This window comes from Sciurus carolinensis, chromosome 5 (genome assembly GCF_902686445.1).
Source record: "Sciurus carolinensis chromosome 5, mSciCar1.2, whole genome shotgun sequence".
Lineage (NCBI taxonomy): Eukaryota > Metazoa > Chordata > Mammalia > Rodentia > Sciuridae > Sciurus > Sciurus carolinensis.
This window is the reverse complement of record NC_062217.1, coordinates 98,998,423-99,013,769: the sequence shown is the minus strand read 5'-3', so window position 1 is coordinate 99,013,769 and position 15,347 is coordinate 98,998,423. Positions and strand designations below refer to the sequence as shown.

The window sequence follows — 15,347 nt, the reverse complement described above, 5'->3', positions numbered from 1 at the left end:
AAGACAGGACCTCTGTGACCTTGAAATTTTGATCCTTCTGCCCCAGCATCTTGAGTAGCTGGGATCGCAGGCATTCAACACTGTGCCCAGAAAACTTTCCAAATTTGATGAAAGATAAGAGTATACACATTCACGAAGCACAAACTGGAGAAGATAAACTCAAAAACATGTATACTGAAACATATAATCATACCATGGAAAGACAAAGAGAATCTCAAAAGCAACAGGAGAAAAGCTATTTGTTAATACAAAGGACCTTCAAAATTATCAAATCTCTAACAAGAAATTTTGGAGACAGAGGAAGGATATATTCAGAGTACTAAAAGAAAAGCATTTCAACCAAGGAACTTGTATTCAGCAAAATTGTCCTTAAACACTGAGGAAGAAATTAAGACATCCGCAGATAAAGAAAATAGAGTGTGTTTATTAATACTACTGTGCAAGAAAAGGAGGCAATTAGAAGGAAAATGGATCTAACAAAGAGAAAAGAACATGTACAAATGCCTATAGATCTTTTGAATTTAACTTGCATGAAGACCAGTGATGGGCCATGGAAATTGTGGGAAAGAATCTAGATTTTTGATTTGGACAAATGGGTAGACAGTGTACCATTTATTCAAAAAGGGGGGAAAGGAAGAATAGGTCTAGAGGGAAGAAAATAAGTTTTGGACGTGGTGAGTGTTTGATATCTCTCTGAAAATCAAGTGGAAATACCAGGTGATCATGATCAGTCATCTATAGTGTATAATTCATAAAGTATATCTGAATCCTTTCAGTTTGGAAACTTTCTATTAGTCATTATAGACACAATTAAATATGTGATCATGCAGGAAATGTCTGTATTAGAATGCTTAGAAGATCATCCAGATTAACATAAACATTTAAAAATAAGGGTGGACTGGAAAATGAAGATAGGTTTATGAAAAGAGACTGGGTAAGAAAGGGTCAGAGAGGTAAGAGGGAAACCAGAGGAGCAGTGTCTTGAAATCCACACAAAGAAATATTTAGATACAAGAAGAATTAGTGGCATTAGAATTAGGTTAAATGTTAGGAAGGATTGGAAAAGAACCAGGTCACTTAACATTAAGGAAGTCATTGGTAGCCTCAGCAAGAGTGTAGGAGGCTGGGCGCAGCGCCTCTTCCTCCGAGGTGCGCGGCAGCCCCAGCAACCAGCCACGTGAGGCAGCTTGGCGCGGGAATAGCCATGTAGGCGAGCCAGTCGCGGCGCAGCGGGGACTTTCTGGCGGCGGCAGCGGCGGCTGGCGGCCCTGGCCCTTCCCCGCCCCCCTGCCATGGGGCTGCCGGGGGGAGCAGGACTGGCGGCGGAGAATGCGCCTGGTGCCCCTGAGCAGCCAGCAGCTGCGCTTGTGCTGCTGGCCGAAAACCTGAGTGAGGCTTCGGAGGAGGAAGACATGGAAACGCCAGGCTCCTGGGGGCACCGACCTGAGACAGGCACTTCACCCTGCACTTCAGCCCGCAAGACCTGCAAAGAGAAGCATGCAAGGAAGCATCCCCCAAAGTAGAATAAAGAAGTTGGTCATTCCCAGTCAGCCTCCTGGCGGCGACACAAGAGCACTTTAAGTAAATCCAAACATCAAAAAGTCAAAAGAGAAAGTAGAGTGAATGCAGTCAACTACCAGTGGATTAGACAAAGGGGAATGAAGGGAAGGGAGGGGGGGGACAGGAATAGGAATGGGTGGAATGAATCTGACACAGCTCTCTTAGGTACATATATGAATACACCATAGTGAATCTCACCATCCAGTAAGATCCACAAGAAATTAATTTTTTAAAAACTAATGTATGTTTAGGTTTTATAATTTAAAAAATTACTATGGATAAACAACAGAAAGATCAACAGAGAGAAGGGAGCAGGGCATGGAGAAAGGAAAGGGAAAGAAGAGGTACTGGAGTCTGAATTAGAATTACATTCCATGCTAGCATGATTATATTAAAATGGATTCTACTGTCATAGATAACTAAAAGGAACCAATAAAATAAAGTTTAAAAAAAGAGTGAAAGGTTTGGGCATACATTTGCCAACCTCTTATGAACAAATTCTACCTTCAGTAATTCCTCCACCTTTTATATCTCAGTGGGTTGCAGAGCCCTCCTTCCACTGTAGAGAAAACTGAAAAGTATAGAAGGCAAATGTGTCATATCCTTAGTTCACTTGCAATAGAATAAGGACACTAGGCAAGCTCCTTCAGACTGCAAATACTAATCCACCTTATGACAACTCTTTCTCCTTCCTGTTGCTGAGGATGAAAAATACTGTCCCTTCTAGGATGGTTTCCTTACACTGTGGATTTCAGTTAATATTCTTGACAGCTTCAGTTCTCTGATGGGTTTGTAAATCGTAGTTTTTCATGCCACTTTGTGTGTTCTTGTGCTTGCTTGCAGTGCTCTTTAATTTACCTCTATATTGAGATTTGATTGAAATACAAAAAACCGTACATGTTTAATGTATGCAACTTGGTCAATCCGGAGATAAATATACATCAGCAAAACCATCCCCACAGTGTACTTCATAAACATATCCATCATTCCAAAATTTTCCTCCTTCACTCTTAATTTATCATTATTATATATCTTTTTAATAAGATATCTCCATGGTTCTCCAGCAATTGGTCAGTTTTTAAGCATAATTTAATTGCACTCCAGTTGTTCCTAATGCAGTTCCACTCAAGGTTTTCTGCAATCTGGTTGCATGTTGAAATGTTACCGTCCTGAAGAGTAAGGCATAAGAACCCTTGAATTTCTAGTTATTAGTTTTGCTTTTGAGATTATAAATTTCATGGCAAAGGTGCTGGCTATAGTCTTTTGGCTATTTTAAAATATCATATATTTAAGCTGTATAATCCAGTTATAGATGAGTTTGGGAGAAAGCATATACATAATACAAAATTGACTTTTGAGAAGGTGGCAACAGATTTGACAATATACACATTGCACAGCACACAACAAAACTTCTTAAAGATTCTTCTGGACTGTATCTTCTCCTTGGTTCCTCCATCCCTCAAGGCTTCTACCCTTGAGGGCTATTCACATCTCCCTTTCCTAATGGCTGCCCTTTTCTTCTAAGAAGCGATTTCTTAGTACTTGTCTAAGTCTCTTCTCATGGGGAGGTGAAAAAACAAGGACTAATTTATTTTTGTTTCTGTCATTCACTGAGAAATTATTTGCTTTTTATAACAGGCATTAATAGATATGAGGTGTTGCCTTATCATATTAGAAACAGCCACTTCCAGGCTTTCTACTCTTTCAATTTCAGCCCTGTGCTCCTGAGTGCTCATTCCCCTAACCCCTCCCCTGAAAATTCCTTCCCATGGAAGGAGTGGATACTTTCTTTTACACCTTGTAAGTGAATAATAAGTATTTATGAGTCCCATTTACAATGGTATATAAGTCCAAAGATGGCCATATGTTCCATTTTAGATTTTTCAGGCATTCACTCTGTCCCTGGGGGAGAACTTTTATAACTGGGGAACATTTTCTGGACATTTAAATGTCACATGATGTGGGCAAGTTCATATTTGCAGTTTGATCATGAAAACCTTGAATTTATTCATTGAAGGACTTTTTTCCTCCAGTGATTGTCTTTTGGAACATAAAGGTCAAAATAAAACAAAGAATGATAAATTTTAATAATTTAGATTACTGTTTAAAATCTCCAAAATCTATTTGGAAAATAATTTTCATAGTGCATTTTATGACTAGAGTAAAAAGAACTAACAGAAGCATGTTTTCTGTTACAATAACCACCTCCTCTGTGTTTCACCTCTTCAGAGGATAATAAGACTGTCAAATTGATGTAAAACTTCCTGCTTATTGAATTATAGCACCTCAATTTACATTAGTGTAATATGTGCCAAAAATGAAATGCTTTCTCATATCAAAGTCTGAATATATTTTATTACTTAAAGTTGATTTTTCTTGTACTCTAAGCTGTAATATTCTTCTTTAGATTTTTCAAAAAAGTAAATAAAATAGAAGAAATTAAAGAAGGGACTGAAGGAAGAAAGATGGGAGGAAAGGATTATATCACCACCTTTAAAAGAACTATTTTATGATGTTATGTAATCTCTGTCAAAAAGAAACTAGACAGGGCGACTCAGTAAAGTAGCAGGTTACAAGATCAATGCTCATAAATCCAATGCATTTTTGTACATAAGTGATGAATCCTCAGAAAGAGAAGTTAGGAAAACTACCCCATTCACAATAGCATCGAAAAAAATAAAATATTTGAGAATCAATCTCACAAAAGAGGTGAAAGACCTCTACAATGAGAACTACACAACACTAAAGAAAGAAATTAAAGAAAACCTTAGAAGATGGAAAGATCTCCCATGTTCCTGGATAGGCAGAATTAATATTGTCAAAATGGCCATACTACCTAAAGTGTTATACAGATTCAATGCAATTCCAAATAAAACCCCAATGATGTACCTTGCAGAAATAGAGCAAGCAATTATGAAATTCATCTGGAAGAATAAAAAATCTAGAATAGCTAAAGCAATCCTAAGTAGCAAGAATGAAGCAGGGGGTATTGCAATACCAGATCTTCAACTCTACTACAAAGCAATAGTAACAAAAACGGCATGGTATTCAATGGTACAGGTAGATCAATGGTACAGAATAGAGGACATGGACACAAACCCAAATAAATACAATTTTCTCATACTAGACAAAGGGGCCAAAAATATGCAATGGAGAAAAGATAGCCTCTTCAACAAATGGTGCTGGGAAAACTGGAAAACCATATGCAACAGAATGAAATTAAACCCCTATCTCTCACCCTACACAAAACTCAACTCAAAATGGATCAAGGACCTCGGAATCAGACCAGAGACCCTGCATCTTATAGAAGAAAAAGTAGATCCAAATCTTCAACTTGTTGGCTTAGGATCAGACTTCTTTAACAGGACTCCCATAGCACAAGAAATAAAAGCAAGAATCAACAACTGGGATAGATTCAAATTAAAAAGCTTTCTCTCAGCAAAGGAAACTATCAGCAATGTGAAGAGAGAGCCTACAGAGTGGGAGAATATCTTTGTCACTCATACTTCAGAGACAGTGCTAATTTCCAGAATCTATAAAGAACTCAAGAAACTCTACACCAAGAATACAAATAATCCAATCAACAAATGGGCTAAGGAAATGAACAGACACTTCACAGATGAAGATGTACAAGCAATCAACAGATATATGAAAAAATGTTCAACATCCCTAGAAATAAGGGAAATGCAAATCAAAACTACCCTAAGATTTCATCTCACCCCAATTAGAATGGCGATTATCAAGAACACAAGCAACAACAGGTGTTGGCGAGGATGTGGGGAAAAAGGAACACTCATACATTGCTGGTGGGGTTGCAAATTAGTGCAGCCACTCTGGAAAGCAGTATGGAGATTCCTCAGAAAGCTTGGAATGGAAACACCATTTGACCCAGCTATCCCACTCCTTGGCCTATACCCAAAGGACTTAAAATCAGCATACTACAGAGATACAGCCACATCAATGTTCATTGCTGCTGAATTCACCATAGCCAGATTGTGGATCCAACCTAGATGCCCATCAGTTGATGAATGGATAAAGAAACTGTGGCATATATATACAATGGAATATTACTCCGCAATGAAGAATGATAAAATTATGGCATTTGCAGGCAAATGGATGAAATTGGAGAATATCATGCTAAGTGAGATAAGCCAATCTCAAAAAACTAAAGGACGAATGATCTCGCTGATAAGCGGATGAGGACATATAATGGGGGGTGGGAGGGGTTAGCATTAGGTTTAGGGTTAGGGATAAGGAGTGTGGTAAGAATGAAGGAAAGAAGTACTGTATAGAGGGAAAAGAGGGGTGGGAGCGGTGGGGGGGAAGGGAAAGAAATAATGAATCAAACATCATTGCCCTATGTAAATGCATGATTACACAAATGGTATGCCTTGACTCCATGTACAAATAGAGAAACAACATGTATCCCATTTGTATACAATAATAAAAAAAAAAAAAAGAAACTACCCACCCACTATAAAATGACAATGAAGGTAGGTGAAATTGAAGGTAGAACTCATGGATACATATATATCCATATATATATGGTAATATAAAATTTTTCAAAGTTTTTCAATAACCCTATGTATCACGCTCCCTCTGCCCGCAGAGAGAGACACGACAAACGTCTGAAGCTTTGGAAGTTTATTATGTACAGTCCCTCTCCTACACTTCCCTTACTCCTAGCTTCCGCGCACTCCCAGCTTCTCTTCTCTCAGCTTCTCCCAGCTTCCGCGCACTCCCAGCTTCCAGCTCAGCTTCAGCCTCCGCCTCCGCCGCTTCTTCCGCTTCTGCCTCTCTTCCGCTTCTGCCTCTCTACTCTCCCACCCACCAGGCTTATATACACTTCAACCAATCAGGGGAGAGTACACGAGGTAAACGCGGACAGCTGCAAGCATAGGATAGGTACACGAGGGGGGCATGCTCTAGTCACATCGTTAACTAGCCAATCATTGGAATTCGCTGGTTGTTTACTGTATAGCTGGCCGCTTTTGGCTCAGCGTCAGGCGCCATCTTGACCATGCCCAAGGCTGGGGGTCCTGGAAACCCCGACACCTATGAAGTGGATAAAATAAATTTTATAAGATTTTAAAATTGAAGAAGCTGAAGCTCAGGAAGATTCAATGACAAAAAGTACCAGAGAGAGTTAGCAGTGGAATGTTGAATCCTATTATAATGTTAGTTATATATTTTATGTATATATACATATATGAAGTTATATATATATGTACTGCCAATAGATACCCTCAAAAATAATAATTAAGTTCTCACATAGTTATATTTTTTTCTGTTAAGGAGACTTCCATTCTTTGTTAAACTTTTGGATAGTCATTACATAAAGAGTGCTAAGAACTATGAGAGCTTCAGGGTAGAAATATACTCCTTACTCTCAGTGATTCCAATAAGGGAGGGAATAGAGAACTGTCCTAAAGTTCTTAAACTTCCATTTTGCTCAAAAATTGGGCCCACACTTCTGAACAAATCTAATCTTTCAGAGTTAATTTTTACATTTTTATGCTTGAAATTTTGTGGGTGAGACTATTCATGATTTCCACATGTATTGATACTATTTGTAATTATGTTTCACAATTGTCTAATCATGTCCTGGATTTATTGAATGTGAAGATTAGCTTCTTTTCATCATAGTTTTACAAGGCCAAACTCAGTGTTTGCCACAGAGTCTGTGCTTGATGAAGGGTTTATTACATAATTATTATTATAAAGATAAATACAACTTGTACAGAATTCAAGCAGTATGGAAGTGTATAATGAAAAAGTTGAACTTTTCTTCTTTTTCACCTACTTCTGCTCTCAGGTAATCACTGCTAGCATTTTGACTCAGGACCTCATAGATGTATTTTGTACATATAAAATTATGTGAATTTATAACTTAATGAATTAAATCCACAAGCTATTTTGAAAATATAAACTCCTTTAACATATACATTATATGAGATTAGAAACCATAATATCATTTTGTAATGTTAAACCACTTCAATGCCTTTCTATAAGAGGAAAACAATTGAACACAGTGATGATCTTGCAACTTTGAAGGCTGCACAGATTATCAATAGTATTTCATATGTTATACTAGAAATATTAATTTCAGATTAACAGTCTCATCAGAAGAAACATTCTGAATTTTAGTTTTTCTACTCTCAATCATTATTTTATTTTCATTTCATTGTAATAATGCTGAACAAAAATGACTATTTATAATTATCAAGTTCTAAAATACTTATTTATATGGTATTTATGCTTTGCAGAGTATTTTTATTCAGTAATAGAAATAATTCTTTATCCTTTGAGTTGATCTCTAGATAGTCATACACAAATATTATTAAAATATACCCTAAATGTTGGTAGTGGCAATTCTGTAATAGTGGAATTTTAGGTGGTGTTATTGTTTTTGTATTGCTACTTAGCTCTACTTCCTAATGTTTACTGCATCAGTTATTTGATTAGGAGCACTAAAAAAACTAATTTTATGTGAATTGTGAATCTCATCACCAGTCTTCAGAAAGTCCTTGTCATGTCAGGAGGTCCACAAGTCCTCTGCCTAGAGGGTATGCCTGGGATGCTAAATCCCACAGCAAGAATACTGTCTCACTGGGACTCAGGGTATTGCTATTTGATTGAATCTCTTTGTTCAAAAATTGCTTCATAGGTTTCCTAGCATATATTGGATTGTCCATAAATGCTGGAAAAGATAGGGTAACTACTAAGCCAGCCTCTCAGCTCTTGTTACTGCATTTATTTGCTTGTTTTGTGAATGTGACAGATTGACAATATATTTATATGTCTTCATAACAAACTATCAAATAATTTCTCAATTTCTGTAGTAATCTTTCCATTGATATTAATTCTAATTAACATGATTTCTTCTCTATTCCTTTTGTTTTAGAAGGATAGGTGAACATCTTAACATTATCCCTATTTGCTGTGTTGCTGAAAGAAAAAATGTTGGCATACTTAAAGATAAGCAATTGAATGCAGATACTTTGGAAGGGCCATTTTGATCACTGTGATTGTAGGGGAGCACTTCAAAGTACATGTAATGGAATCTAAAAAAGGTTTCAAATTTCTTCAATAAATGTATTCACTCATTTGATTACTTTGAAGTTTGAAGAAAAATTATCAAGTATTTCATGTAGGGTTAATAACTGAGTAAGGTTAATTCTATTCTTGACATTTAATGTGACTCAATGTTTTATCAAACATTTTAATAAAAGGACTTTAGAAATTTGTATGGTTTCTCACTGAGATTTGCCTTCTTGTATTCACCAATAAGAATGACTAATCAGTAGCTATACTCATTTAATAAGTAATACCATAATTCTGAGAACTATCTTCACTTTTAAGTTAAGATGTGTCAGAGGATATTTGGCATCTCTCCTGATATCACAGGTGTGGGATTTTGTTTTTTTTTTTTTTGAGACATTGCAGATCTTAAAACATTGAATTATTTTGTCATTCTATTTATTAACTACTGATTAAGAAAAAAAACAATTCAATAAATTGCATCCAGTGTTTGAGAGGTTTGCTTAGCAATGCCTTATTCACTTAAATGATGTAATGGTTTCAAATGAACCCCAGTCTTCTCATATTCTATTATACTTTACCTGTAGGCTTTATGATCCATGAAATTCCAAGTATTTTGATTTTTCAACAAAATTTAACTTACTTTCTTATTAATACACTGTCAAACCCAAAACATGATCATTGTTTTTTTGGACTCAAATCCTTTTTAAGAACAAGAAAGTTAAAATAATTTTTGAATCCTTTGTTGCTGTTATTGAAGAGGATATTATTTTCATCCAATCTATTTTGAATCAAATCTTTGATTTTTTCATGACATTATTTTTACTGTGAGCTTTGTTAGATCTTTCTTAACCATTTGTTTTAAAGTCTGTCCTTCAAAAATGACCCTGAGCCTTATGTTTTTCATCTTTTCTGTCCTTTCCATCTACATACTACTGCCTCTCAGTATCATTTAATATAATCATTATTATTTCAGTTACTATCGAATTCCATCACCTTTCACTTCCTTGTCTTTCTCCAATACAGTACATTCTTCTGTTCTATTCTAAAAAGACTTGCTGAATTTGAAAAGAAAATTATTTTAATTACAGTGACACAGAAAAATCAATATCATATTTCTCTCTGATAGTTGGTTCCATATGAGCTTATTCAAGAAGTGAAATTGTCTTGGGCATAACTTATATGCATATTATATAATTTTGGTATATAAATGATAGCTCATATCATAATGGTAGCACAATTTTATAAGCAGTATTTTAAAGCAAAGTGGCTAGGCTGTCTGATAATAGAAAGGGCTACTAAAAATATATTCTTGGTTTCCCACATATTTCCTTTCCTATTTTGCTTTGTCTTTTTCCATTTCCTTAGGTTGATTGTATCTTTCCTTTCAAATTTTTCTTTCCAAAATACTTTCAATGGGAGTTGTTGAGATGGGGGCAATAAAATTGTTTAACTGATAATAAAAAGAAAAACTATATTTTAGAGGATATACCTGATATTTAACAAGATAGGTAAAAAATCTTAAAGCATTTTTCTATGTAATCCAAATCTTGAAAAAGATATTCAAATTATGCCCCTGCATTTATAAATTCAAAAACTAACTTAGAGTTAGGTAACATAAATAATATCTAAGATTATGGTATATAAGAGAGGCTACATTTTATAACACCATAGTCAGATTAAGTCTCCATCCTCTTGCTTGCTTGCTTCCTTTCTTCCTTCCTTTAATTTTTTTTTTTTTCTATTTGGTATTGGTGACTGAACCTGGGACCTTGTGCATGCTTATCATATGCTCTACCACTGGACTGCATCCCCAGTCCTTTTCACCCACTTAATACCTCACAGTGAGGACTAGATATCACACACAAAACCTTGGAAGATAAACTATATCCAAACCATAAAAGTACTGGATATTTTTTATTCCTCTGCATAGTGTTGAACTTTGTTCTGGAACATGTTGAAGATTCTTATAAATAGTTTAATCCTTTGGGGCCTGAATTTGAATATTTTGCATGTGAGACCAAGACAATATTTAGCCTAAGGCTAAAAAAAATGTTTAAAAAAGAAAATTTTCTGAGTCCTATAAATTAGTGTCCTGTGGATTATGCTTGTTTCCATGCTGTCTGGTGGGAACCGGCACCTGGGCCTGTGTAAAGATGAGTTGTCTTTTCCTCTAATCTTTTCTATAGGTTCTTTCCATAGGGTGGGGTAGTTTCAACATGTATGCACTGATATGCATCCTTCTGAAAACTTTATTTGGGGCATTCTTTTATAGCTTCTATTTCTTCAACTACACTGGAAGTTAGAAAATTTTTCCTTAACATACCAGATAGGAAATACTTTAGACTTTTGGTCCCTGCAGTCTCTGTTCCAATACCCAATTATGCTGTTGTAGCACAAAAGCATCCACTGACAACATGTAAATAAATGAGCATAACTGTTCCAATATGATCTTATTTACTAAAACATGTAGCTCATCTGTGACTCACTATTTGCTAATCCATTTACTAGACTCAATCTTCTTCTCAGTAACCATGGATATTTAAATTTTTGTTGAATGAATAAATGAAGGAATTTGTTTTTTTTTTTAATTTATACTATTTATGTCACCCACATTTGAAAACTCTTTCACTAACTTTCATAAATTATGATGTTGATAGAATACATGGGCCTGTTAAAAGTGTAGTGGGATTACTGACCTTCTGATTCTAGACTGCCTTTACTTTTATCACTGTAAATTCATTTTTTATGTAGTAATAATATAGTCTTGGGTTATGCTGATTGTATGATCATCAAATATCCCTGTTGTGCATATCTCATATTTCTTGTGTACTTTCCATTATTCTTCCTATGTTTCATCATGTTGACTTCATCCCACAAGAGTATAATCTTAAGATTTCCTGACTTTATCTAGAATTAGAATTAAACAAAATTGTATTAGAACCAAATCAACCTACCAGACATACTTTATCCAAATATTTTCACTTTCATACCAAATTTGCAGTGGTGCTTTATACAAGTATAATATTCCAGGCCTTTGAGCTGGGCCAACATTTACTGAGTTTTCTACCCATAATCTTATGTTTTGCAACAGAATAAGTGATTTTAGCCAATTATGAAAGCAACAAAACTCAAGAAATTTTATCATTTTTCTCCTCCTACACTCCTACCAGCTCTATAATTTTGAAATATTTATTTTCATTACCACCTGTAGTTTAAAAGTAATAATGCCAGTACTGTGAACAATAGGAAATTATCACTTAAGATTACATAGAGGGAAATGAGAGGGAGGGGTGTATAAAAAATGGTGGAATGAGACAGACATCATTACCCTATGTACATGTATGATTGTACAAATGGTATGAATATATATTGTGCACAACCATAGAAATGAAATGATATACCCCATTTGTGTACAATAAATCAAAATGCAGTCTGTAAAAATAAAAAGTAAATAAATTTTTAAAAAAAGATTTTCTGAGCAAAACTTTCTAACTGTAGAATAGTCTACCAAGGGACTAAAAGTCCTGTTCCCCAGCTGGTAAATTGAAAGTGTATGGATTAAAATAAATGGATAATGTTTATAAATCTTCATATCTGTGTCTTCAGATCTGGTTTAGCATATTTGGAAAATAGTTATTTTTAAAACAAACATGAAAAGATATTGAGTTGTGGAATAGAGAAATGAAGATGAATCTTTTTCTTTTTTGTGCAGTAAAGACTTTCTAAAATTCCTAATTCCTTGGCAATACAAATCTAAAAGCTGTCACTAAATTTTATCTTTTATTGAATTATTTTTATTATGTACTAAAATATAAAATTACAAATCTATATTTTAAGAGATTGATAGATGGTCCAAGGCATATGCCATATAAGATCAGTGCCAAATATATGTTTTGCAGAATGCAAGGTATACATTCTTTCCAAGGTTACAATGAGGCAAAATATTTCCATACTGTCCATACAACCTTCTTACAAGCCAGGAGGAAAGATGAACTAAGGGAAAATTACAAAGAGATTCAAATGAAAAAAAAAAAATGAACCCAGATATGAGACACCAGAAGAAAATGGAGGTTGAAAGATAAAGCAGGATGGTAGGAACAGAGAATACAAGATGGAACTCTGAGGAAGATGAACTATCATGACCCACATGACATTTACTCAATTTACCTGAACTAGGGTGTTGAGTCAAATTAGAAATATTAAATATATGAGAAATTTAAGAAATAAAGCCAAGACACAGAAAAAAGCAGGGGCACAGTGGGATGATCCAGCTCTGATGGAGAATGTATCTAACAACAAAATGGAGCCTGCGCTTTATTTAAATTGGTAGGAACACCACTGGGATTCAGAGTGAAGGACTTGCTGAGGAAAACATGAGGAAGATGGCAATGACAACTTGGTTGGGGCTTAGCAGGTTAAGCCCACCTCTTCTACTTCAAGGCTGTTGAGCTTGAAACCTACAAATGCCTAAGCCCAATGGGCAGGGTGAGCATAATCTGAGCAGTCTCCAGTGGGTGAGATTTCACTGAAAGTTCTCAGAAAAGCAACCTGCCTGCCTTGAGATGGCTCAGACAAACTCATAATTCATTCTCGGCCCCTGACAGTGAATTGTCAATCTCAAGCTCACTTATGTATAATGATAAGTCCCTGAATTTAGGTCTAGAGATGGGAGAGGATGTCAGTATTTTAAGGCTCAGAAAAATTGAACTTCTGACAATTATGAGGGAATGAAATATTTAATGTGATAATAATTAATTTGACAAGATTTGAATTTGCTCTATTAATTTATAAAATCATAATGAAAACATTTATAAGTGAAAGTCACATTGTTATAATTCCATTTAAAGCATAGGAATCTCCTTAAACATAGTATAATTTGTGGCAAATTGCCTTAATATTTTCAGGTCACCAATACACAAACAGTACCTGAAAACAACATGAGAAAAGGTCACTTTTGTTTGTTTGAATTTTTTCTGTCATAAGAACTTGAGTTCTCTTAACTCCCTTTTTCATTCACTTATTTTTAAACCACCTGCAATGGTTTTTAGGAAATGAATTTGTTGAAGAGAGACGATAAGCAAGAAATGTTTTAGAACTAGGCATGTCCATGATTAACTCTGCAGTAATAAGGAGATAGGGATCAGAAGACATTAGACAAAAAGACAGATGTATTCTGCCTATTGCTAGCCCTTATTTAAGTTACAAACTTTGAGACATCAAATTTTTGCTTTAAAAACAAACAAAAATGATTCATGTCTTCTTACATATGTTATATGTGAGTTTGGAATTCAGTTCCTTATGATCTGAGTGTATCATCTATAATTTTCTGAGATAACCACCTGTTACATTTTTCCAGAAATGGCATGAGAAACAACTTATTTGGAAAAAAAATTAAAACCAGGATCTGCCTTGATTTTGAAGACAATAGTAACAATGAATACTTTTTATTAAAAGAACCAACATTCAATTCCTAAGAGGAATAATATTAAGAATACTTATGATTTTACAACAGAATCAAAGGTTTTAGAAGAATAAAATATAATAACAGGTTACTCAGAATTTAATTAGTATATATTTCATTTAGTGAATTGTTCATGCTCTTTGCTTCTCTTTTTTAATCTAAACACTTTCCTTTCACTATCATAATTATTTCCAAGGAAAGTAAATTAAAAAAATGCTTACCCAAAGAGAAACTTGAAAATCATCAGTATTTAACATTACTAACAAGAAGGTGATAGAATTCTGGCAGCTATCTTAAGTGAATTGATAGTCTTTTATCTCATATGGCTTATACTCCAGGGTACTAATACTTCAGAATCTTTTGTTTTCTGTTTTGAACTAATATCCATCTGTGAAGTACAAATATATGTGTAATATCTGTGAAAGTAGAAACAGGTGAATAACAGGAAATTTGAGTAAAGCAGGCAAGTGCAGAAAAGGTAAGCAGGCTCCCAGTAGGACAATGGAAAAACTGCCTTTGATGTTCACCTATGACAACAGAGAGAAACGTGCCCTGGAGGATAGCAGGAAGAGAGACTGGACTTGAATCATTTCCTGAGAGTCAGTAAGTCGAGATGATTCTACTGAAATGGCAATGATGCATAACAAACAGAAAAGTTGAAAAGGATATATCTTACAACAAATATTTGATGCTATTGATGCTAAAGGGGAAGGTACAAAGGTGAGAAAGGAGCAGGCAGGGAGATTTTATTTTTGAACTGTCTTATCAGTTGCATGTTCCATTGTGTTTCAGGGTCTTCTGAGGCACTCCCAGCAGTCTCAAGAGGCAAATCCTCAGTATGTATATGTGTATTTCCAGGGTTTCTGACTGAGAGCTTGAGGTACTCATGAGGTTCCTACCTCCAATTTTTGTCTTCCAATACCACAAAACTACTGAAAATTCCATTACATTTTTCAGTGGTTTTCTCCTTGTCTTATTAGCTCCTAAACCTCTGCATCTTAGAAATTTTCTTAAGGAGAAAACCATTGTCAAATATTGGGCTCACATTCCTGTGCCTTTCCTCTTTCCAGAATTTCCATCTCTAAATTTTTCATTTTCTTGACAGCCCTGAGCTTCAATTTATTATGAACAAATATTTATTGATGACCTATTAGAAGCCACATACTGGGGAAGAGGCTAAGGAACAATTGAGTGAACAGAGATTCACCCACTGCCCTATATTTTTAAATTTGAAGAAAATAAAGAGGGCCAGACTGATGGAGAAATTGATGTTGGGACTTGG

The 15,347-nt window shown here is 35.1% G+C and overlaps 1 pseudogene; it reads left to right on the top strand.

Moving 5' to 3' along the window:
* The first annotated feature begins 1,292 nt into the window (after window positions 1-1,292).
* The window catches only part of LOC124985672 (dihydropteridine reductase-like), a 47,555-nt pseudogene continuing 33,500 nt past the window's right edge, over window positions 1,293-15,347 (top strand).